Here is a 23,885-nt window from a genome sequence, read left to right as displayed (position 1 = left end):
GAAGTTCATTTTACTGAGATAACACATGAAAGCATGAATCAATTGGGTCAGCCAAATTATGTAAAAAAAAAAAAAAAACCACTTCCTTCATGCCATCCTACCAAACTGCTTGGGTGGACTTGCACCATCTAGCTATACTGCAACATTACCATAAACAATGAACATGATCAAGGACCTGGTTTCTAAGGGTGTGAAATGAAGTGGGTTTCCATTAATATTTGCAACAAGGTATGAGTCTAGTTTTGGAGTTATTTAAGAAGATGCATTATTTACACTAATGAATACATACAAACACACATAAGTTGTCATGTCTGGATGTTTGGAATATTCAAATCATTAAGGACAATCCAATTTCATGAAGGCACAAATACATGTAGTAGTGGGAGGACCTTATATGCCTGTTTTCTTTGCAATATAAGGCATATAAGATACTTTACACTGTATCTAGAATCATGACCTTTAAAATGTTCACTGGATGTATGGACTTGGGTCTGGCCTTTTAATCTCCACCTTAACAATACTGCAAAAAGTAAATCAATTTCCCTTCCTCCCCACACAAGCTATTCCACTGGCTCTAGTAATGAGGTAACACAGTTCAGTATACGGGCATTGCACCTGCTAAGCACCTGCAGTAACTTAGTTGACAATATTAGGAAAGTGGTTGGCAAAGAAAGATCAGTCAGTGCTCTAAAGTCTGCTTGGTATGTGGAAGTGCAAAGTGAGGAGTAACTCTGGTTCTACCATCTTCTGTTGCATAAATGTGACTTTAAATGTTGAAGATGCCAAAGCCTGCTCTTGCGATTGCCCTAAAGAGAAATCTATCTTCTCTTCAGGACAGTCGCAAAAAGTAGAACGTGGCATTCATTGAATGAACACTTTCTTAAATTTAGGTTTATGCCAAAAGTAGATTGCTAAGTGTTCAATAACTTGTATTCAGACTCACCAGCACAAGTGGATCAATTTTGTTATGGTGATAGGTTGCAATTTTAATGACATTCCTTGCTCTTAGTAGTAAGGAAAATAAAGCTTGAAATATTTAGAACATGTGTCTTTCTTAGTAGGGGTCTGTCAACCTGAAATGCTGTTAATATGTGTGTAGAGCATTTCTTATTCTGTATAGTTAGACTGGTCAAACCTAGTTTAAATCTTGGTGCCCACTCCAAGTTTTTCTTTTTCTTTTTGGAAAAATCTACCGCAAGCTGCAGATGTAATTAATGGAAAAGTAATGTGCTGATATCTTTTCAGATATCCTTTGTGGAAATGTACAAAACTAATCTCACCAAACAAAATGCAAAACAACAGTTGAAAGTGTGTCCTTTAACCTTTCAATGAATTTAAAAAATGCCTATTGGAGCTGCACATTAATAAAGGCTGTTAAGCTCAGTGGAGTACTTTATATTCATCTGTGCTTCATCAGGCAGGTTCATGGCCTCTGCTGAACTGCAACAGCTTCCTCTGTTCTGAAAACAGTATGGGGGAAAGGATGGTAAGTACCATTTGGTAATTAGAAAATGTTACTAGAAGTGTTACAAAGAAAACAACGAATGTTAAGCATGTTTCCAGAATGGAAATCTGTAACACTAAATATGCAAGAAGCAAAGAAGATGAAAATGTGTGCATGTGTGATAAAATGGCACAAGAGAAAAACTTATTCATATGGAAACTTACTCTATAACATACCATGTTCTCTCTCATCTAGTTTTATGTCCACTGAGTACACACAGTGGGCATCTATATGTATGGGATTAAAAATAGTGTGGGTTTGTTCACAAAGGAATGCCAAACAAGAAAGAGTGAAGCTGGAGTCACACTAGAAGGTTCTGTCCAAAAGGAAGAAGGGTGCTGTTTAAAAACAAATTCTCAAGCTAGATTGTGCAACACACAGGAAGAAAATGGGCATTTCTGGTTATGCCAGTATCAAAATGAAATGCTGAGATGTAGAATATTATGGAGAGTTTGGATCACTCCATTTGAAAAAAAAATTGAAACAGAACTGGTGAATGAAATATATTTAAGCTTTTTTTCTATAATAAAGTTTAAGAAGCTAGGGAGGGGGCTGGCTTAGTAAAAAAGAAGCCCCATTGAGCATATATTATTATAATATGGGATATGATCAATAGCAAGAAATTATAACTAATGTTGCAAGAGTAAAAACAAGAGAGAGAGACAACTTGTAATTTTCTCGTTTCCCATTTCATTGGTCACATTCAATGAAATTAATTGACATTGGCTTCAGAACAAACATATGCAAGTTTCTCCAATAGCTCTTATATAAACAGAAAATTGATTGCTACGTGATATAGTGATGTCTTTAAAATGATCATATAGATTCATGGAAGATAATCAGCGGAAGAACACTACACAGTGGTGTAGAGGTTCAAGTGGGACTCAGGAGATCTCAGTTTTAGTCCTTACTTAGCCATGAAGCTCATTGGTTGGTTTTGGGCTGACTCACAGGGCCATCCATCTCACAACTGGGATGTTGTGAGGATTAAATGAAGAGGAGGCAGAGAATGTTGTAAGCTGCTTTGGATTCTTTGCAAGAAGAAAAAAGGCAGGCTATAGTTGTAATAATAAAATAAATAAAACCACTGATAGCTATGAAAACTAAAGAAAAAGAACTTCTATATTCAGAAATGGTATGCATTAGCTTGATCTAGTAAGGTAGTGCTTATGTTAGAGTAAGCTGTATTTTCTTACACAAAGGGAAAAACTCAGTATTGTGCTAATGTGTCACCGTTTAGCTGGATGACTTCAGTAGCCTTTCCCAATCTGATATCTGCCAGCTGTGTTGGACTACAACACCCTTCATGTCCAGACAGGATGGCCAATTGTATGCTGGTTAGGGACAATAGATGTTGTTGTCCAATCTGATTGGGAAACATTGTCTTTGTGACACAGCAGGATGATTAAAAAAGCAAAGTGTTATAAGCTACCCAGAGAGCTTTGGCTATGAGGCAGTGAACATGAACATTAAACATGAAATAAATAAATATCCCCACCCTGCACACACAAAATGTGGAGCATGACATGGAATAAACAAACAAAGAAACAATACTAATGGGTCTATTTGTACCTTTCAACCAGCAGGCCAACTGGCAAACCAGCCCAGCCATATCAGTGAAACATGGAAAACTCATTGTCTTAGCTTTTCTATAACTTTTCTAAACAAACAAGAATGAATATCTTCAGATAGGAAAGATCATTTAAAAGACACAATTTTAGTTGCTCAGTTTGCATTGGAAACATGCTGATGTTGCATACAAATGGACTGCAATATCAGTGTAATTCATTCAGTACAAAATCAAATGGTCTCTTATCAAAGATGGTATCCATCTGAACTATCTAGAATATCCAGACTCTTAAGAGATAAGACATACTTTTGGTAGTTAGTCTTCATTGGCATGCGAAATCCAAATGGATAGATAAATATAGTTTATGGAAGCTCAGGAAAAGTCCCATTGACTTGATTAATCTGCAATTAATTCACAATTTCTATGTTTCAAATAGCTAAGAGATAGACCAGAAAGTAGTTCTGGTAGAAACAAGTTTGCACATGACAAGAATGCATAAAAAAAAAAAACCTCTAAAAATCAGAGCTATAAGAGTAAAAGGGTGAACATTCTTAGTTATGTTAATTTACTTATTCATTAAAAGTGCCCGTAACTGTATAATTTTTACTTAGAATAACATTTAAAAACTATATTATTTGGCTGCTTAGCAGATTGTTTGAGTTATCTGTCCCGTCTTTAATCAAGGGGATTACTCAACAAAACCAATGTTCATTCAACAACATTTATGAAATCTGTTGTGGATTACCAATATCATCAGTTAAACCTGTTTCAAATTTATTGCTTTCATTCAAGTTAAATTATAAAAGGGTCCATTTGTACCACCACATGTATATACATGAATTCAGCTTTCATCATTTCCAACAAGTTTAATCTAGTGATTTATGTTTTTGACACAGTTTTGAGGGGAATCTGTTAAAGAAACTCAGACAGTTTGATAGAAGAGTTAGACTGGATTAATGTGCTATGTGGCAAGTTTAAAACCAGCCCATTAAAATTGTTTGTAGAAAGAAAGAATGCGTAGGGGTTTTTTTTTTTTTTTTAACAGTCTCAACTTCCTTGAGTTTCTAATCATTTTAGTCACTTTAGCAAAGGGTATGGAGTTATGATAGGAAAATCCAAAGACAATGATCTTTATTATTACAAAAATGTTAGAATGGCAAAGAAGCAAAACTGCCTTTTCTTTATCCACAGCAGGAAATAATGCTCCTCGGATTACAGCATTCTGATGTGTAAAGAGCCAAGCCAAATAGCTGCATGTTCACTTATTTTGCAAATTATCTTCCTTTTAAAACTCTCCCATTTATATCCATATTAAAAAAAGTAAAGAAAAAACTAATACACATTAGCAGACAAAGGAAAATGAAATGTAAAATGCTTATCTCTTATGTTTCACATCACAGGTGGAAAATTCCAATTTAAGCTCAAGGGAAAGGAGGTCAGGATGACTGAAGGTGTGCATGTTTTTTTAATGGGATGCCTTTTTTATCATTCAGTTGTTTCTGTATATACATGAGAGTTCAGGAAAGTTAGAGGTAATTGCAAGTTTTTCTGTCCACTCCCCAAGAACAGGTTTTTGGAGAAGAGAATTAAAATGGGAGTTCCAATCAAAGAACTTCTACATAAACATTGTGAGCAGTGTATTTATTTAACCCATGGGTTGTTGAGTTCTGGCTTGTTGTGATGTGAACCTAGCCTCATTAACAGAGCATAGTTTCTTAGCCACAAATGAGAAACAAGCTTGGATTCTGGGGGATTGTGAACTCCAGGATGCTTGAAACAATGAGTTGTTGTTATATATAAACTCAGAACCATAGGCTATTTATGGAGTATTTGCAAGGCTAAGAGGTGGTAAGGTAGTTAAAAAAGTGCTGTTTGATGAGCTATTTAAAGGAAGGACAGGCAAAGAAGGAGGGAATCAGCTCAGGAATTGAAAAGCAAACAATATCTGTTTAATATCTTCCAAGGTAGGGCAACCTGGGTTTGCATTATGGATGAACTAGGTCATGGGTCCTCAAGACTACAGCCCGCAGGATGGATCCAGCCCGCCATGCTCATTTATCTGGCTTGCACCGCTGCCTGTCATCCCCGCTCGCTGCCGCCTCGCTGCGTGGGCTGGAGGTGATGGCTTGCTTACTTGGAGATGGTTTTGGACTCATTGGGAGATCTCCCAACGCCATGCCCAATGCCACCACACCAGCCCACGCGCCCAGGCTCCCCCTCCTCACCAGCCCGCATGGATCGCTGCTGCCTTTCAACTGGCCCCCCATTGAAAAAGTTTGAGTACCCCTGAACTAGGTCATAGCTTTTCCACCCTGTCCCAATATCTTAACTAGATATAATTGGACTGTGGATTGAAGCCAGCCAAGAAATTAGAAGATCAAGACTTGGAAGGGCAGCAATGAAGGAACTGGAAAAGATTATCATCTATAAGGATGTTTTGCTGGAGACAAAGGCCAAGATCATCCACACTATTATATTCCTGATCACTATGCATGTGAAGAATACTGTCAGGAAAAAAATGTATATATTCAAAACATGGTGCTGGGCGATTGCTTTGTGAATACCCTTGATTAACAGAAAGACAGACAAGTGACCAACATCAAGCAACAACTTGCCCTGGAATGATGAAACTGAGGCTGTTGTATTTGGGCACATCACTGGAGAATGCAATCATGTTAGGGAAAGTCACAGGCAGAAGAAGAAGGGGACGAACAAATTCAATTCTTTAAAGGAAGCAACGGTTCTGAGTTTACAAGAGCTGAGCAGGGTTCTCATGGACAGAACATTTTGGAAGGCTTTCATAAGAAAATATGAGTTGATGGCATGCAACAACAACAACAACCATTTCTCATCATCCCCTGCCAGCTTGGCCAGTCAGAGTAGATGGGAAAGGTAGTCTAATTCCATTTGGGATCCTAGGTTGGTAACTCTAATGGAAGAAATAAGGTGGTTGTGGTGTTGGAAGCAGCAGCAGTGGTCAAACCTCTGGTAAAGACTGACTCACCTGTTTTCAAGTGCAGGAACCAAGCAAGCAGAATGATATATTAATTGACTTTAGAAGCCAGAAAAGTGAAGGCAGCCCTATACAAGGGAGACTGAAGATTGTATGTGCCTAGTAAAGAAACAAGAACGATAGAAAGTGGCAGACCAAGGCAAATGTGTTTTCTTGAAGTGAATATGCTTCAACAGAGAAAAGGCTGCAGGAAAGAACAGTCAGAGGGGGCAAATGGGATGGAAGGCAAGTTGGACGAAAGTTTAGGAAAAGCAAAAAGGTATTGACTGTGAAAAACCTCTTCTACATGTCAGATAAAGTCCACTTCATGAAAATGTGATCTCAAATTTAATAATATTTTGGTTTGGATCTGGCAGTTGATATAATTACAAACTTGAAAGGGGCTGGATTGGGCACAAGACTATCTCATCCAGCTTCCTACATACTGCATGGCCAGCCACATGCCCCAGTGGGAAACCCCCAAGCAAACACCTGTGTTCTTTCCCACCATTGTTGCACAGCAACTAGTGCTTCCAGTGGAGCTTGCTAACACTACCTGTGAACTGTGACCTGCATTACACTTGCTTAAAGTTAATGATCTGGCTCATTCTTATAAATTAGTACATGGTGGCATAGAATTTGAAACCTAATATACAATTCATTGCAGAACACACTTGAAAAAACAGATCCAATTGAGGATTTTACACCCTCCTCCCAAAAAAAAAAATCCTGGGATTTACTGACTTACTCTTCTCTTTCATATTTTGCAAAGATGAAACGAAAAGCAATGAAAAATGAAACAAAGTAACCAAAAGAATTCAGGCAAATTAAACTGTTATGAATCATAATGAAGTTTTCAAAGCAGTGAATAGAATTTGAATATTCATCAAATTAAAATGCACTAGTCATTTCATCTTTAATTTCTGATATGGATGGAAAGGAATTTCCCAACACATTTGTTGTCAAAGTACTGTAGGAATTAAAGGACTGGAATGTACAACTCTGTGTACAGATTTTTACAATTCAAGTGGTTAGAATATTCCAAGTAGTAACTTTCTAAGCTTCAGCAAGATGATTAAACTTTTTAAAATGATTCGCTGTTGTTTGGTAAATATGTCTTTCTCTGTCCTGTCCTCCTAATAAGCAATGAATAACCTGAAGCAATGCTGTTGTTTCCCTTGATATTTGGTGCAAAATATTTCAGGTTCTGCTAACTAGAGCGTTTAGACCTCTTTACCCTGTAATCCTTATCAAAGTTATGTGACCTTGAGCACATAAATTAAAACATAACAAGGGGGAATATGTTTCTTGCAACAGGGATTCTGTGTTAGGATAAGCTTTGGCCAGTTAGGTGGAAACCCATGATCCGCATTTGGTACAAACCTTTCACACACACACACACACACACACACACACACACACACACACACAGAGAGAGAGAGAGAGAGAGAGAGAGAGAGAGAGAGAGAGAGAGAGAGAGAACAGTTTAAAATATTTCATTAAAATGCTTACAGTATTTAAAACTTTAAGCTGCTTTGAGCTTAGGACTGGATATATGTAAATGTGACATAGAAAGATAAACGTAAGTCAGGAGTAGCATCGAAACAGTGCCAGCCTTATTACATTGTCTTGCAGAGTAATAAGCCATTGTATATTGTACAAAGTGGTGAGATATAGTCATGTAAAAATCTCTCCCTTGTGGATAGTTAAAGGTGCCATCCTGTGCAGCTTTAGCCAGAAAAACAGCCCTTCACCTCCCAGCATGCTGTCTAAACATGCGTGTAATTATGCCCTAAAGAATTTTCTCCTCCCATCTAAAAAACTTGGAGAGAAGGTGAATAAAACTTCATTTATTGATTGATTGCACTTGCAGATCATCTTCTGCTAAGGTTCCTAAGACAGTTTAAATTTAAAATTCAATTTTGATAATAGTTTAAAATGCTAAAACTAAATGTGCAAGTAAACACTTTTTTGCCTATGCAAAGATTGCAGTGCTGTGTCAGGTCATTCATTTCCTTACAAGCACAGGCACCGAAGTGTCGTTATTGTGACACTTAAGCCTTCCACAAGGTAGACCATATTTTGTTAAGTCTGAATTTTGATCAGGATGACAGGGCACAGAGGTTTAAAAGGCAAGAAATGTTCTAGTTAGTTAGGCCTTTTCCCTTTTGAAGAGAGTAACAGAAGTATTTAAAGCAGAGCTCTCCAAAGCTTCGGGGTTGTTGGACATATTGCGGGGCTTGAGGATGAACTCACAACTAGTATGGACTGGGGCTTGTACTTTCATAGAATGGCTGCCATGGTCAGCCTGGGGGATCACAAACCTCTCATTCCCACCCTACTGTCCACCCCCAGCTACAAATAATCAAATGAGGCTATAAAAAGTAACTTTTTGAGAATCTATTTCAAAGTTAGGAATAGGCTCTGAGCTACAAAATACAAAAGCACTCTTATGAAATCAAAGAAATAAATAAAAATCAAGAGGGGCAAGGAACCTCTTCGCCAAGAAAGACATCTGCAGTCAGCTTGAGGCCCATGGACCAAGCGTTGGAGAACTCCTATTTAAAGAGTGCAATTTCTTGTTGAGCTTTCCTGCTCTCATTCTTCACTTTCTGTGAAGTGTAACATTCCTGTCCATCCAGTATATTATATCGCTCCTGCTATAGACCGGTGTTCCTGCAAATCAAATAATCAATGACAAAATAATTTCAGTTCCTGATCAGTATTTATACCATTCCTTCCTTCTGGACTAATCATAGACTGAGGCACAATCTGCCACTGAAGTCCTTATATGTCTCTGTGTGCAATGAGATTCACAGACCCCACAAAAAGAATGGAAAATCTTGCGTACATTTGCAAAATGCACATAAAAAGAACTCTACTTTTGAAAAATGTGCAGAAAAATGTTTTAATCAATAGGAGAAGTTTGTGTATATTTCAAAGGTGCACACAGCTGATGTGTACATGTAGAAAAATATGCACAAATTTTCTGGCAAAAAATAAAAAGGGTTTGCAATCAAAAATTGGGCTCAAATCAGAACAAGGCTCAAGAAGAAATCTGGTGCACTTTGCCAAACTTGAGTTTTTGCTAATTTGAACATGCATAAATGGCTTCTAGTAAGACTTCATCCTTTAATTGTATTTTACACATTACAGACTTATCTTGTATACTCAGAAAAATGTTAATGTTTGAAGAATACAACATTACAGAATACAATGTTTGATACTCCCCATCTCAGTCCACAAGTACAGCATAGAAAAATGTATAAGCCACCTACATACAATTGTATTTTTCTATGATGGGCATGAAAGAAGGCATAGATTGGCTTCAGGCATTACAGGTCTACTGGATGCATAACTGGGTTTGATAACTGCTGCCCAATTTATTGCTTGATAGTTTTCTCATTTTAAATGTTTAAACTGAAAATGTTTTTGCTTGAAAGAAACATTGTTATAGAGATGTTTTGCATTGTCTTTTAAAATGTTTTAACTGCAGCTGTTTTATACTTTAAATATTTTGGTTGTACCATTTTTAGATGTAGTCAAGTGGCCCATTCCTTGATTAAATAAATAATAAAGGGCTCCTGCCCATTAAAAATACCTCTTAACAATTGAAGTAGTATTACAGTATTGATGCATCCTACAGGATACTTAAAGTTCACCAGAGAGACAGGAATACACATAGAACTCACACACACTTCTGAAGGGCTTCAGACCATGGCTGAGGTTGCAATCTTATGCAGACTTATCTGGGAGTAAGCCTCATTTATCTCAATGGGGCTTACTACTAGGATTATGCTGCAAGGCTTCTGGATAAACCAGCTAAAGCACGGGGTTTTCAGCTGGACTCTGATGTTCACATGCTGACTCAGGTATTATCCCAGTGTGTCACCTTGACCATGTCACTGTGGCTCTGTCTTGGTCCCTGTTCTGTTTAATGGGGTTAATCGTCCTCTCTAATGGCCATGCAGGGATATGAATGATTCCAAACAACTTTGAAGTGTTGTATAAATAAGATTATGATTTATCTCTTTAAATCTGATAATGTTTGTAATAGAATCTAGAATGGCTGATCAAAAGCCCTCCCCCAAGCCCGACCATGTGCAAGATATTGTTCTTGCTATGCTTCAAGCAAACATCTCATCAGAAAAGCAGAACAAATTAAACTACTTGCCTCTTGGTTCTAGTATTAGGATTAATTACCATTTCAGTTGAAGTCACATTGTTTATTGCTAGTGAATCAACAATAACAAAAGATGAAAAAATCCATCTGAGGGAAAACCTACTTCCTTTAGAGAGAAAATCAGCTCATGATGTGTTTCAGTAATAAACTAAGCTGCTAATCATAATTTGATATGAGAGCTGGTTTTTGTGACTGCTTTGTGAGTACAGTAGTTTCCCAAAATTTGTGAGGGTTGCATTCCTAGAGCACCCACAAATTATGAAAATTTTGAATGTGGTAAAAATGCCTATTTTTATAGTTTAAACCCTAAATATGTCGCTGCCTTGTTCTTCTTTATGTAGTGAATGGTGCTTTCATTGATGCCATAATGGCACGTTGCTGCAGCATAACTTTTTAGTTCCCGGAGCAAATCCAGAAGTTCAACTTTCTTCTGGAGTATTTTAAACTTTGTCTGGCGCTTAGGTTCATTGCCAGAAGCCTTAGAAGGTGCAGGGTGTTTGGGCGGCATCTTAGGGCTTCAAGAAGAACAAAACGGAGAACACTCAGCGAACACCAGAGATGCATCACAGGGCAGCAGCCAATCAGCGGTTTCCGCAAACAATATTAGTTCAGTTCCAAGGAAAATCCCACAAAAGGCTGAGGCCACAAACACTGAACCATGACTTCACAGGGGTATACTGTATACTTATGTGTAGGATGTTATATTAGCCCTATACTAAGAGCATACTACCAAGGCTTATTGTGCAGTCCCCGCTGCGGGGTTCTTGTGCCAACTGTGGGAATCCTGGGAAGCACACTGGGCATTTACAACATTCTTAGTTGTCCATTCCCATGCCAAATCATAGAATCATAGTATAGTTGAGTTGGAAGGTGCCAAAGGTCCATCGGTCCAGCTTCCTGCTAAATGCAGGATTCCAAGTTACACCACTCCAGTTGCATCTTGAATGCCTCTAATGTGGGAGAGCACACAAACTCCCTAGGTAATTGGTTCCACTGTCATTCTGCTCGAACAGTTAGAAAGTTCTTCCTGTTGTCTAGATGGAATCTGGTTTCCTGTTACTGAACCCATTATTCTATGGCCTGCACTGCGGAATGATCAAGAAGAGATCCTGTGCTCCTTCTCTGTGACACCCTTTCAATTACTTGTAGAGTGCTATCACTTCTTCCTTCACTCTTCTTGAGGCTAAACATGCCCAGTTCTCACAATCTCTCTTCATAGAACTTTGTTTCCAGTTCCCGGATCATCCTTGTTACCCTCTTCTGAACCCTTTCCAGCTTGTCTACATCTTGCGCTGCCCTGAACTGGAAAAAATATGCAGAAAGCTACTAGCATGAAGCAAGCTAACAGAAGATTGTTTAGCGGCCTAGTTCACATGTAATGTTAAGCTAGGATTCAGTGTTATGCATACAAGCTGTAATAAGCGAAAACCTCAGGCCTGTGTGTTTCCCCCTTCTCTCCTCCTCCTGTTTTGCCAGGAGGAAGACTCCTGTGAGTTTCCATAAATGCGGAACCAGAAATTGTGGCTTAAAACTAGCTCTGATCAGTTTCAAAACAAGCCAACGTTAAAACTCTAGATTGTTTTTCATAGTTGTAATGTAATGCAGTGACTAGCCACTTTAGTTTCACTTTATGTAAAATGAAGCTGAACTCTGCAGGAGTCTTTCTCTTGGCTCTGCAGGAGAAACAAGGAGGACGGAGCAGCAAGGAAAAGCAAAAATTTATGCCACCACGGAGTGCATGCCGGCATATCCTGGTCTAGCATTCCCCATCAACCAGTACAGTATCTTTCAGCTGAAAACTTTCTGATTAACAGCCTTTATCCTACTGTCTAGAAAGCATCCTAAAATAAAGGATTGTGGGAGGATGGAGAGATAGATAGATAAAATTTCTAATGCAGCTTCAATAAAGTCTGGAAACCAAACATCTACAAATGCTAATATATCTTTGACTCCAGCAACTACACAGTTTTCCTGAATAAATGGGAATATTCACTGTGGGGAAGCTACATTTTTAAACAGATGGCATCGATGCATCAGGCTGGAAAGAAAGAATGACAGAAAAGACAGACAGAAAGGAAGATATTTAATAGACTCTGCCATTTGCCAGTCTGCTGGGAATTTTGAATCGTTTCTTGGCATCCTTCATCACTCCAGCCTGCTGAGAAGAAATGTATGTTTTGAAAATCTGAATGTAGCTTTGAAGCAAAACCTGTCTGTAAATCTTTGACAAATCTTTCAGGACATAAACGTGCAAGTGTGGTTACCAGCTTTAGCTAGAAGGGTCTTAATGACAAGGAACAACCATTTATCATCCATACTCTGTGCATACCATTTACTGAATAAGGTGCAAGTCCAGGCGTATACAAGTTAGATAGCAATCCACCCAGCTGTTCTTATCAATCTGGCTTATGATTCTGGAGTCTCTGTTTCAAATAGCTCAGCAAAGAATGAGCTAGTGCCACCTGCTTTTGACGTCTCACTGGTACAGAAACCAAACTTGCTTGGTTCACACATGGTATGGTTCAGTAGCCCCCCTAATAACTGTTAATGATGAAGCCCTCTAGAATGATGTAACACTAAACAATTTGCAAGAGGGTCAGCCTCAGGTAATATGGATCACTGCGTGCAGTTCATCAGCTGAGATAAGAGGAAATTTGCTCTGAATCTTACATGTAAGCCAATGTGTGTGCAAACACTCACCCATGCACTCATTGTGCTAAGTAGGCCAACTGCAGTACTGGGATTCTTCCTGCTGCTGAGGCCTTTGAGGTCATATTTCTATCATTGGAAGTTAATGCTTTCACCAAAGGAGGAAAATTAAACAGAAAGCAAACTTGCTTCATAAGAGACTCCCACTGGACATAGTGTCTTTCATCGTCTAATGTAAAACAGCATAATTGTTTGGGAAGTCGAAGGCATGTACTGTGACTTCGCCATGGTGTTGCAGGATTGCACAGATAGAGAGCCACATAACTCTTCAAGAAATCCATTGGCCAAGCAGAAACCCAGGTGTGGGGGCAACAGTTCCATTGCTCATATTTGAACAAGTCTGTTGGTTCAGGGCTGGGCAGATGGGCATCGTTTTGTCTAAGTTAAGCTGCTGCTTTTGCTTCACAAATGACAAGTAGCTCCATTCTGCTTAGAAAAGTCCTGCTGCAGCAGATATACTGGGGAGGAGAGGGGAAGCAGCTTTGGTTCGCTTCTCTGTGGCATTTAAAAGTAGAAACAGAAAAAAGTTGCTTTGAGGAGCTGCCTGGACAAGCAATGATTGGACCATGGCGGTGGTGCTGGCAGAGACTGTGGCCATGCAGTATAATAACTGTGTATGACAAGGACGTTGTGTGTAGGGGGGTTTTCAGTGCAGGGGTGGGCAGGGGAAGGGAGGAAGACTCACTGCCCCAGACGCCCTTTTCTGTGAGTGTTGAAGGCTGAGCTGTGAGTGTGTAGATGCAACCTGCGTGAAGGACTGCTATTCCTGAAAGGAACAGAGAAGATGCTGGAGGTAACACCCACCTCTGAGGAGAGAGAAGCCACAGACTGGAAAAGCTCTGGAGAAAAAGAAGAAAGATTTGTTTGGATAAAAGTTTTCTTTAGCAGGCAAAGTTTGAGTCTATGGGGTGGGGTCCACCAATGCTGAACCAGGCTGCATTGCTCAGGGGAAAGGAAATGGTGCTCTTGCAGTGGAACAACTGCAACACTTCCCTGCCACTCCATCCACAACTTCAGACTCTCTAGATATTTTGTACAACTCCTGTCACCCGATTGATGGGAGTTGTAGTGCAGAATATCTGGAGGGTGCCTGGTTGGGAAAGCTGACTTTATAGCAATGGAAATTAACATTGCCCAAGGCTAAAAACTTCCATGCTGGCTTTCCTATCCTGGTAATAACTAGGCATTGTAAAGTAACCATTTAAAAAAAAATGATGCCTAGAGATTTTAGGGTTTGTGTGATGGAAAAGCTGGTCCTCTTTACAGTACACATTTTATACTACCATAAAAATAGCATCTGGCAAACCAAAAAAAACCCCAACAACAACAAAAGGGACACTTGTGTGCACTTCATGTAAACTCAGGGAAAAGAATAAAGGCATGTTTAAGAAGAAAGCATTGCAGCTACCAATGCTGATAATTTCTGGAATGCATGATAACATGTCTTAAAAAAACAAGGTATTTTTTATTGCACATGTTTCATATTATTTCCTAGAGTTTTTTTGCATTAAAGACTGCATGGATCCTAGCTGCTTAATAATGATGTCCTTGTACTCATGCAAATCTCACAGAGTTTGCAATAAATATAAACATAATAGTTCTGATTTGATATCATCTGTAATTATCTGGATCCTAATTACAGGAGCCATTCTGGATCCAAATATCATTTCTTCTCCAGTTTCATATTCCCCCTCAGTGTTCCACAGAAGGAGTAAGAGTAAGAAGGAAATGTTAACATTCCAACAGGGTATTGAGAGAAGATATTGACAGGGAGTGCTTCAGAAATAGATTATAACAAAACACCAAATGTATTACTTTTACCTCAGCAGTAAGCTTTTGTAAATTGAAGTCAAATATGTAATCGTTGAACTCTGCTATGGTGATAAAAGGAACAATGAGCATGCTTTAGATGGTTCACATTTCTGCACGGTCATTGAGCTGTTCCATCCAACCATTCTGCTAAATGAAGTTGAAGGTATACAATAAAACGCTTCCTTTTGGTGTATGCTTCATTCTTTGGACTTTGGGTGGAGGCTAAGATTCTACAATGTTGCAAAGGCAAAAGTTATGTGTTAAAAGGCATGAGAAGTATCTGTATAAGGACACATAAATAGTCTTAAATTGAAGTGTAACTGCATAAAAAGGTAGTGGAAATGCTTTGGTGTAAATTCAATTGGAACTCTGCAGAAGTGATAGTAAAAAATAGAGTATTTAGGGCACAATTCATAAGCCACTTAGTATATTGTACTTCTACTGAGCCCTCCCCACCATTCTTGTTTGTTTGTTTTGTTTTGTTTTGTTTTGGTAGTGCCATTGTAACACCACGTACCGTGTGCATGTTTTCTTATACATTCATTGGCATGCCCCATCCCAGTACAAATGGAACAGAAAAATTCTTGGTCATGTAGCAGCAAAACCAATTTTCTCTCACATGCATACCTGGATGTGCCCCTTAGCCTGTCCTAACACTAGGTGCATATAGAAGTATAACAATTTCAGAAAATGTTTTGTAATTCCACAGTAAAAATCTAAATTGAAAAATCACTTTTAGGATAGGATTCTTAGTCACATTGACTTTTCATACAAGTTTAATTATGCAGTTTTAAAAGCCTTCCAGGACCCGAACAAGGCAGGACATAAATGCATCTACACATTTGTGAATATATTAAACATGCAAATAGCATCCTTGGGAGTTGGGGTTATAATTATCAGGGCTACAGCAGGTACTAGGAGAAAATTTGACTGAGGAAATTCCCCCTCTGCAATTCATTTATAGGACATCTCCCACTGGTGCCTATAGCAGTGCTCTATCATTTACAATCATCTGAAACAGATTACAGAGAAACTTAAACAAGGATGGGAGTGGATGGAGAGGAAGAAATCAGCAGTTGCTGCAACTTAGATGTATGTCAAAACCCTCAGAGTCTCCCTGGTTCTTTGAACAAGAAAAGTCTGCACTTAGAAATAAAGCACAGATCTCTTGAGAACCAGTCAGCACTGTAACCACTATCTTGCACTGTCTCTCTATGAGTTACCTGCATTTTCTATATATAAAAAGTCCCTACTGCAAAAAAACTGATTATCACAACTAGCAAGGTTGAGCACTATCAGTATTGTTCTTGACTGCTCCTGTCTCACAATATAGTATTCCACAATCTGAGACGCTGCACTTGTAAGCAAAGTCATCCCTTCTGAAGGAGTTCTTTGGCAAACCAGGCCTGGATCCAAGTATACCATTGGAAAAGAGAATGAGCCTAGGCTGCTTACGCTTTCAAAAACATTGTTCTTGAAAGAAAGGGCGGGAGGAAGGAAAGAAGGAAAGGTGGCAGCTTGTATGCTTGTGGTCAACAATATCTTGACTTAGGGATGCTGAACAGGGCCTAAAATGATAAGTAGGGATTCTAGCTAAGGGTATTCATGTGCAGAAAAATGCAGGACACAGTCCCATGCATGTGTGGACAGAAAGAGACCCATAATTTCCAGCAATGGCCGCCTGAGGAATGTTATAGGATCATTTTTTCCCCTGTCTAACATTGCATAGGATTACATTCTAAATAACTAAATGCACCATTTTTACGATACCTCATTTGTTTAGAAATTGCAAAATAGCATCAGTTTTGTGCTATCCAGAAGAAGCTGGAAGATCCCAGGAACCCATAAAGAAAGAAAGGAAGGAAGGAAGGAAGGAAGGAAGGAAGGAAGGAAGGGTCATTTCTATATTGTATCCAGTCCAATCCATTAATCTATTTGTAGTATTGCAACAGGAATACAAAGAGGTTCAGAACTTAAAATATGCAAAACATGTAGTTATCTAGGTTTATTTTGTTTTAAAATGGATTAAAAGGCCAGCAAAATTTGAAGAAAAGATGGATATCTAAAGAGAGATGTTCAAAATGCAAGTGTTACTGACTGCCATGCTACCTATCCGGTAAAGGTGAAGGATTAGTGTGGACAGGTGTGTTAATATACAAAAGTTTGTCTTCTCTTTGAACGGCTACCAGCGAGAGCTGCTCTTTGAAGAGGTTCTCTGTGTGAAGAGCTGCCCAGTCCAAGTCCTGTTCAAAAATAAAGACCCACAGGAAGGGAGAGCCAGGATGGACCTTGAAGCCGTCTCTCAGCAGGAGGCACCTCAACCCCAGACTGGGCAGGCACACAGTTCAGTTGGTGCCAGCCTTCCTCATTATTCTTGTTCTAGTTACATAAGAGCAGTTACTTTTAAATTTGGGTGTGTAGCTGTCACTTAGCATATGGAAATGCTATGCCAGCTGGTGTCTTCTTTTGTCCTTTGTCTTTTTTTTCTTTTTTGGTTAAGTGAAAGTGGCAACTCAAGGTATCCAAGAGGCACAATGTTGTATATACATGACTATTTGAATTAAGGGACGTGTGTAAGTCATTTTATAAAATAGCAATGTAATCACTATTTCTCCTTCATGGATCACTGCCTTGTTGTGGCGAAGGAGCTTGCGTAGCTCTATGAAGCTATGAGCTATGCTGTGCAGGGAGTACTACTGCGGGCAAGAATCCCTCAGAAGAAATGGAGTAGCCTTCATAGTCAACAAAAGAGTGGAAAAAGCAGTACTGGGATACAATCTCCAAAATGACAGAATGATCTCAGTTCAAATACAAGGCAAACCATTCAACATCACAATAGTCCATGTCTATGCCCCAACCACTGGTGCTGAAGAGGCTGAAGTTGACCAGTTCTATGAAGGCCTACAACACCTTCTAGAATTAACTCCAAAAAATGATGTCCTTATCATCATGGGGGATTGGAATGCTAAAGTAGGAAGCCAAAAGATAACTGGAATAACAGGCAAGTTTGGCCTGGGAGTACAAAATGAAGCAGGGCACAGGCTGGTAGAATTTTGTCAAGAGAATACGATGGTCATAGCAAACACTCTTTTCCAACAACCCAAGAGACGACTCTACACATGGACATCACCAGACAGTCAATACAGAAATCAGATTGACTATGTGCTCTGCAGCCAAAGATGGAGAAGCTCTATACAGTTAGTAAAAACTAGACCAGGAGCTGACTGTGGCTCAGATCATGAGCTTCTGGTTGCAACATTTAGGCTTAAGTTGCAGAAAGCAGGGAAAAGCACTAGGCCACTCAGGTATGACCTAAATCATATCCCTGATGAATATACAGTAGAGGTGACAAACAGGTTTAAGGAATTAGAACTGATAGAGTGCCTGAAGAACTATGGACGGAGGTTCGCAACATTGTACAAGAGGCAGCAACTAAAACCATCCCAAAGAAAAAGAAATGCAAAAAAGCAAAATGGCTGTCTGAGGAAGCTTTGCAAATAGCTGAGGAAAGAAGGGAAGTGAAAGGCAAGGGAGAAAGAGAAAGATACAAACAATTGAATGCAGAATTCCAGAGAACAGCTAGAAGAGATAAGAATGCCTTCTTAAATGAACAACACAAAGAAATAGAAGAAAACAAAAGAATAGGGAGGACCACAGATCTCTTCAAGAAAATTGGAGATATGAAGGGAACATTTCATGCAAAGATGGGCATGATAAAGGACCAAAATAGCAAGGCCCTAACAGAGGCAGAAGAGATTAAGAAGCGGTGGCAAGATTATAAAGAAGAACTATACAAGAAAGAGCTTAACATCCCTGATAACCACGATGGGGTGGTCACTGACCTCGAGCCAGACATCCTGGAATGTGAAGTCAAATGGGCCTTAGGAAGTCTGAGCAACAACAAAGCTAGTGGAGGCGACAGTATTCCAGTTGAGCTATTCAAAATCCTAAAAGACGATGCAGTAAAAGTGCTACACTCAATATGCCAGCAAATTTGGAAAACTCAACAGTGGCCACAGGATTGGAAAAGGTCAGTTTACATTCCGATCCCAAAGAAGGGCAATGCCAAAGAATGTTCAAACTACCACACCATTTGCACTCATTTCACATGCTAGCAAAGTGATGCTCAAAATCCTACAAGCTAGGCTCCAGCAGTATGTGGACCGAGAACTACCAGGCAGGATTTCGAAGAAGCAGAGGAACTAGAGATCAAATTGCCAACATACGCTGGATCATGGAGAAAGCTAGGGAGTGCCAGAAAAACATCTACTTCTGCTTCATTGACTATGCTAAAGCCTTTGATTGTGTGGATCAGAACAAATTGTGGCAAGTTCTTAAAGAGATAGGAGTACCAGACCATCTTATTTGTCTCTTGAGAAACCTATATGTGGGTCAAGAAGCAACAGTGAAAACTGGACACAGAACCACCGATTTGTTCAAAATTGAGAAAGGAGTTTGGCAAGGCTGTATACTGTCGCCCTGCCTATTTAACTTAATTGCAGAGCACATCATGAGAAAGTCAGGGATAGATGAATCACCAGTTGGAATTAAGATTGCTGGGAGAAATATCAACAACCTCAGATGTGCAGATGATGCCACTCTCATGGCAGAAACTGAAGAGGAACTAAAGAGCCTCTTGATGCGGGTGAAGGAGGAGAGCACAGAAGTTGGCTTGAAACTCAACATTAAGAAAACTAAGATAATGGCATCCGGTCCTCTCACTTCCTGGCAAATAGATGGGGAAGAAATGGAGGTAGTGACAGATTTTATTTTCCTGGGCTCCAAGATCACTGCAGATGGTGACTGCAGCCAAGAAATTAAAAGATGCTTTCTTCTTTTAGGAGGAAAGCTATGGCAAATCTAGACAGCATACTAAAAAGCAGAGACATCACCCTGCCAACTAAAGTGCGTATAGTCAAGGCTATGGTTTTCCCAGTTGCAATGTATGGCTGTGAAAGCTGGACCATAAGGAAGGTTGAGTGCAAAAGGATTGAGGCCTTTGAATTGTGGTGCTGGAGGAGACTCCTGCGAGTCCCTTGGACCGCAAGGCGATCAAACCGGTCAGTCCTAGAGGAGATCAACCCTGACTGCTCTTTAGAAGGCCAGATACTGAAGATGAAACTCAAACACTTTGGCCACCTAATGAGAAGGAAGGACTCCCTGGAGAAGAGCCCAATGCTGGGAACAATAGATGGCGAAAGAAGGGGACGGCAGAGGATGAGGTGGCTGGATGGAGTCACTGAAGCAGTTGGTGTGAGCTTGGGTGGACTCTGGGAGATGGCGGACAACAGGAGGGCCTGGAGGAATGTTGTCCATGGGGTCGCGATGGGTCGGACACGACTTCGCGACTAACAACAACAACAACAATCTCAATTTTGTATATTTTGTAAATTAGAACAGAGGTTGTAATTTGTACCAATAATAAGAGCTATTATTCAGAAGCTGTGTTTAGTTGTAATGTTTTTAAGTGAGGTGTAATATGAACATTAAAAAAACTAATTCATAAAAAATTGTCCCCCTTATGCCTAAGTAGGAATGCAGCTGAGGTTTCCTGATCCTCTCCTCTTCTTTTCTGGCCTGTGCTAGAGTTCACTTTTGGAAAAAATCAAGAGAGGCATGAGTGAACTTTGATGCAGAAAAATGACACCCCTTTGAAATGTGCTCCCTGAGGGTAAAGCCACTTATAATGCTAACTTCCTCCAATTAAATCATAAGAAAATGATGACATACATACATGCCCTTAGATGATGCAAATATATAAATTGGACCATTGGCAGCTTTTCTGAATCTATATCTTCTTGTTCAGACTTTGTGCATTATGTAGCTCATTCTAAAAATGACAAGGAATAATTAATTTTGGTACATTTGGTAGTGTGTGTGTGACCAGTGGGATTTATGCTTTTCCCCTTTTTATTAGCACCCCTCTCCATCACAATTCTGCATCACAAACTACTTTGAAACTCCCTTCAGTTTCAAAAGATATTTACCATAAACCACATTAAGGAAAGGGGCTCTTTTCCCTAAGAAATATCTGGAGCCCCTTCACATATGTATAGATAATTTTGTGGGCTTTGTTTTACCACTCCTGGTTCAAATATTGGTAATTCTATGGCTCATGTGTCATTTGTCAGGGAAATGGCGGTTTTGCCTGAGTCACATCTATGAATAAGCTAGCATAACATAACAACATCCAGGTCTCCAGCTTAGTAGTAGCCAATTTACTATACAGTATACCCCCATAAAGTCACGGTTCAGCATTCGTGGCCTCAGTCTTTCATGGAATTTTCCTTGGAACCGAACTAATATTGTTCACGGAAACCCCTGCAATTTTGCTGAAACCGCTGATTGGCTGCTGCCCTGTGATGCATCTCTGGTGTTCGCTGAGTGTTCTCCGTTTTGTTTTTCTTGAAGCCCTAAGATGCCGCCCGAATACCCTGCACCTTCTAAGGCTTCTGGCAATGAAACTAAGCACCAGAAGAACTTTAAAACTCTCCAGGAGAAAGCTGAACTTCTGGATTTGCTTCGGGAACTAAAAAGTTATGCTGCAGCAGCGCACCATTATGGCATCAATGAAAGCACTGTACGCTACATAAAGAAGAACAAGGCAGCGACATATTTAGGGTTTAAACTATTAAAAAAGGCATTTTTACCACATTCAAAATCCGCGGTTTTTCACAATTTGCAGGTGCTCTAAGAATGCAACCCCCGCAAATTTCAGGGGACTACTGTATATGGATAAGGCACAACCAAAATGTGGAAGGCAAAACGCCAAGGGTTATATTATCTGCTTTCACCTGTGTACCTTAACTATCCTGTTCAGTTTTGTCTTGACCTTCTCACATGACTGGAAGACAGACTGCTAAGGCAGCTGACACGGGGCCACAACCCCCACCCCCCAGGAATATACATGCTCCCCTGGGTGTGCATTTGCTAAACTGGAGCTGACCATCCCCCTTTTTTGTTCTTCATATTTATGGGTGCAATTTTGAAATGCTACATTCAGTGTAAACCAGTTTTGGACATATATATGATAGTGGCCTTTCTTCTGAGCATGTAGCCCATTTTAATTCATATAGCCCTGTCCGGGAATTAAGATCAGTGTCAGAGGCCTCCACCTCTGAAATCTCAGGAGATTCAGCTAGTGAGCTGAATAGTGCCATGGAGAAGGCCCTGCTTCTCATTTAATTCTTTAATAAACTGCCAACTGAAATTTGCCAGGCTCTGTCTTTGTGCTTCTTTGTCTCTAAAGATTGAAGGCACATCTATTTTTTACAGGCTTTTAAATGCATCATCTTGTCTTGACACTAGTTTTAACATATAACATATTTTACTCTGCCCTGCTGTCACTAAATTTGTATGTGCTTTATTTTAAATGCTGGTTGGTGTTTGCTATTGCTTTTAGAAATTATTTGCTGTACTTCCATTTTATAGACCATTTTATATGTCTTCTGCTTCTGCTTCTTCTGTTATATGGCATGATGATACCGATCATGCTGTTGCTCTTCTGGTAGAAGACCAGGATATAAATAAGTTGATTGTTATTGTTGGGTCGGAATCAGAGATAGTCATACATTGTGTGAGCCCACTGAAATCAGTGGAGAATAATGGCCAATGGGATTTAAATTAGTCATCAGGTCTCTTTTTAATATGACTAAAACTTCATGACCCCTCTTTCACAAAATGAAAGATTGCCCTTCCCTCACTGCCAATTCACATTTTGTCATGTTGAGGACTGCCTAGAACATGTGGTCACAGAATTTTTGTTGTTGCTGTTTCCAGGATCTTTGCCCCTCATTGTGCATGTAGGTTAATTACAAGAGACTGAGCTATTCCGAGGTATTATGGCCCCTCAGGCAAAGGGGAAGGTGCTACCACCTTCTTCTATATACAGAAGCCAACCAAACCTTCACTTCAGCATTTGGAACGAAGCAACTTCCCTACTTGCACTTGAGAAGAAGCACATGACAGGCATGTGGTACTGGAATCACCAGTATACAGAGTTTTCTTTTTCATTCAAAGTACTTTTTCCTGTATGCATGCAACCTTAACTCCCTCTTTAAGAACAACCATTAAAGTGTGCCAAAAGAACAAAAGGAAAAGAAAGAAAAAACAGTCCGGTTCCCTACCATCTCTAACCATTTTTTTCTTATACAATTCATATTGTCTAACAGCCTAATCCACAACTAGCGTTCTCAAAATCTGTCATTATCTTTATAATTTTGCCAAGAGAGTGATCACTATATGGTGCTACTATGGATATGCAAAACTTTAGCAATTAGAGATGTTAGTACCATTTATACTGAATAAGTGGGGAACCACTGGGATGGCTTGTCGGTAAAAGCATTCGTATCTGCTGTCTATTGCTTGCTTAGAGAAAAAAAGTGTTTGACCAATATGCACTTGGTACTGAACTTTGATGCAGAGTCCATTGTAATAACAGTAAAGTTTAATGATGCATGACTTTGAGAGACTGACAAATTCCCAGCCAAAGTATTGATTCCTAGAGAATTTATGAAGCACATGCTGTATTCTGTGTCATTATAGTCCATTTTTGGCTGAAAGAATCATGTAAAATAGATTTTTAAATGAGTGGTAATAGCCAGACATAAAGAAGGTATTGATGTGTGTCATGAAGGGTGAAATAGCATGCCAGGTAAAGGCATATAACAAATTGAAAACAACAGCACTGCAGCTCCCTACAAATGTAAATTTGTTTTTAGTTTTTAATCAACCCTTTGTTTCAATACATACCAATTCTGTCACAATTTTTAACAAAATAAAGTAATTATTTACAGTTTGATTTCATGCTTGACATTTAAATTTGTGTCTCTAAAACACATATTTCAGTTACAGACATATTAATCAATATGAATTGTGTATTACATTACACACAAAAATACTACCTCTGAGTTTATTAGAGATATTTTTAAGGCCTAGTTCTGCTTAGTTGAGCAATACGTGAAAATTAATAACTTGGAGTTTCCAACACAAATGTGGTAGGTAGAAGAGTAAGTCTATTGGGGGGGGGGATTAAAAATTGAGAGCTTCTGCAATATTAAATAGCATGCTGTGACAAGGTAAATCACAGTTTTAGAGCAGACGAGACTTGAAAGAA

At 39.3% G+C, this 23,885-nt stretch overlaps 1 protein-coding gene across 4 annotated transcripts in view; it reads right to left on the bottom strand.

Moving 5' to 3' along the window:
• ADGRL2 (adhesion G protein-coupled receptor L2) overlaps nucleotides 1-15,000 on the bottom strand; it is a 425,162-nt gene extending 410,162 nt beyond the window's left edge. For all 4 annotated transcript variants that reach the window (XM_044432483.1, XM_044432481.1, XM_044432479.1 and 1 more), the window contains exons 1-2: nucleotides 14,780-15,000; nucleotides 13,763-13,797 (exon numbers count right to left, since the gene is read on the bottom strand). The gene's annotated coding sequence lies outside the window, so the exon portion shown is untranslated. The remainder of the gene's footprint in view (nucleotides 1-13,762; nucleotides 13,798-14,779) is intronic.
• Between the last annotated feature and the right edge of the window lie 8,885 nt (nucleotides 15,001-23,885).

Source organism: Varanus komodoensis, unplaced genomic scaffold, assembly GCF_004798865.1.
Source record: "Varanus komodoensis strain SLA01 unplaced genomic scaffold, ASM479886v1 scaffold24, whole genome shotgun sequence".
Taxonomy (NCBI): Eukaryota; Metazoa; Chordata; class Lepidosauria; order Squamata; family Varanidae; genus Varanus; species Varanus komodoensis.
Note: the sequence above shows the minus strand (reverse complement) of the source record. Positions and strands in the feature narration are given on the sequence as shown.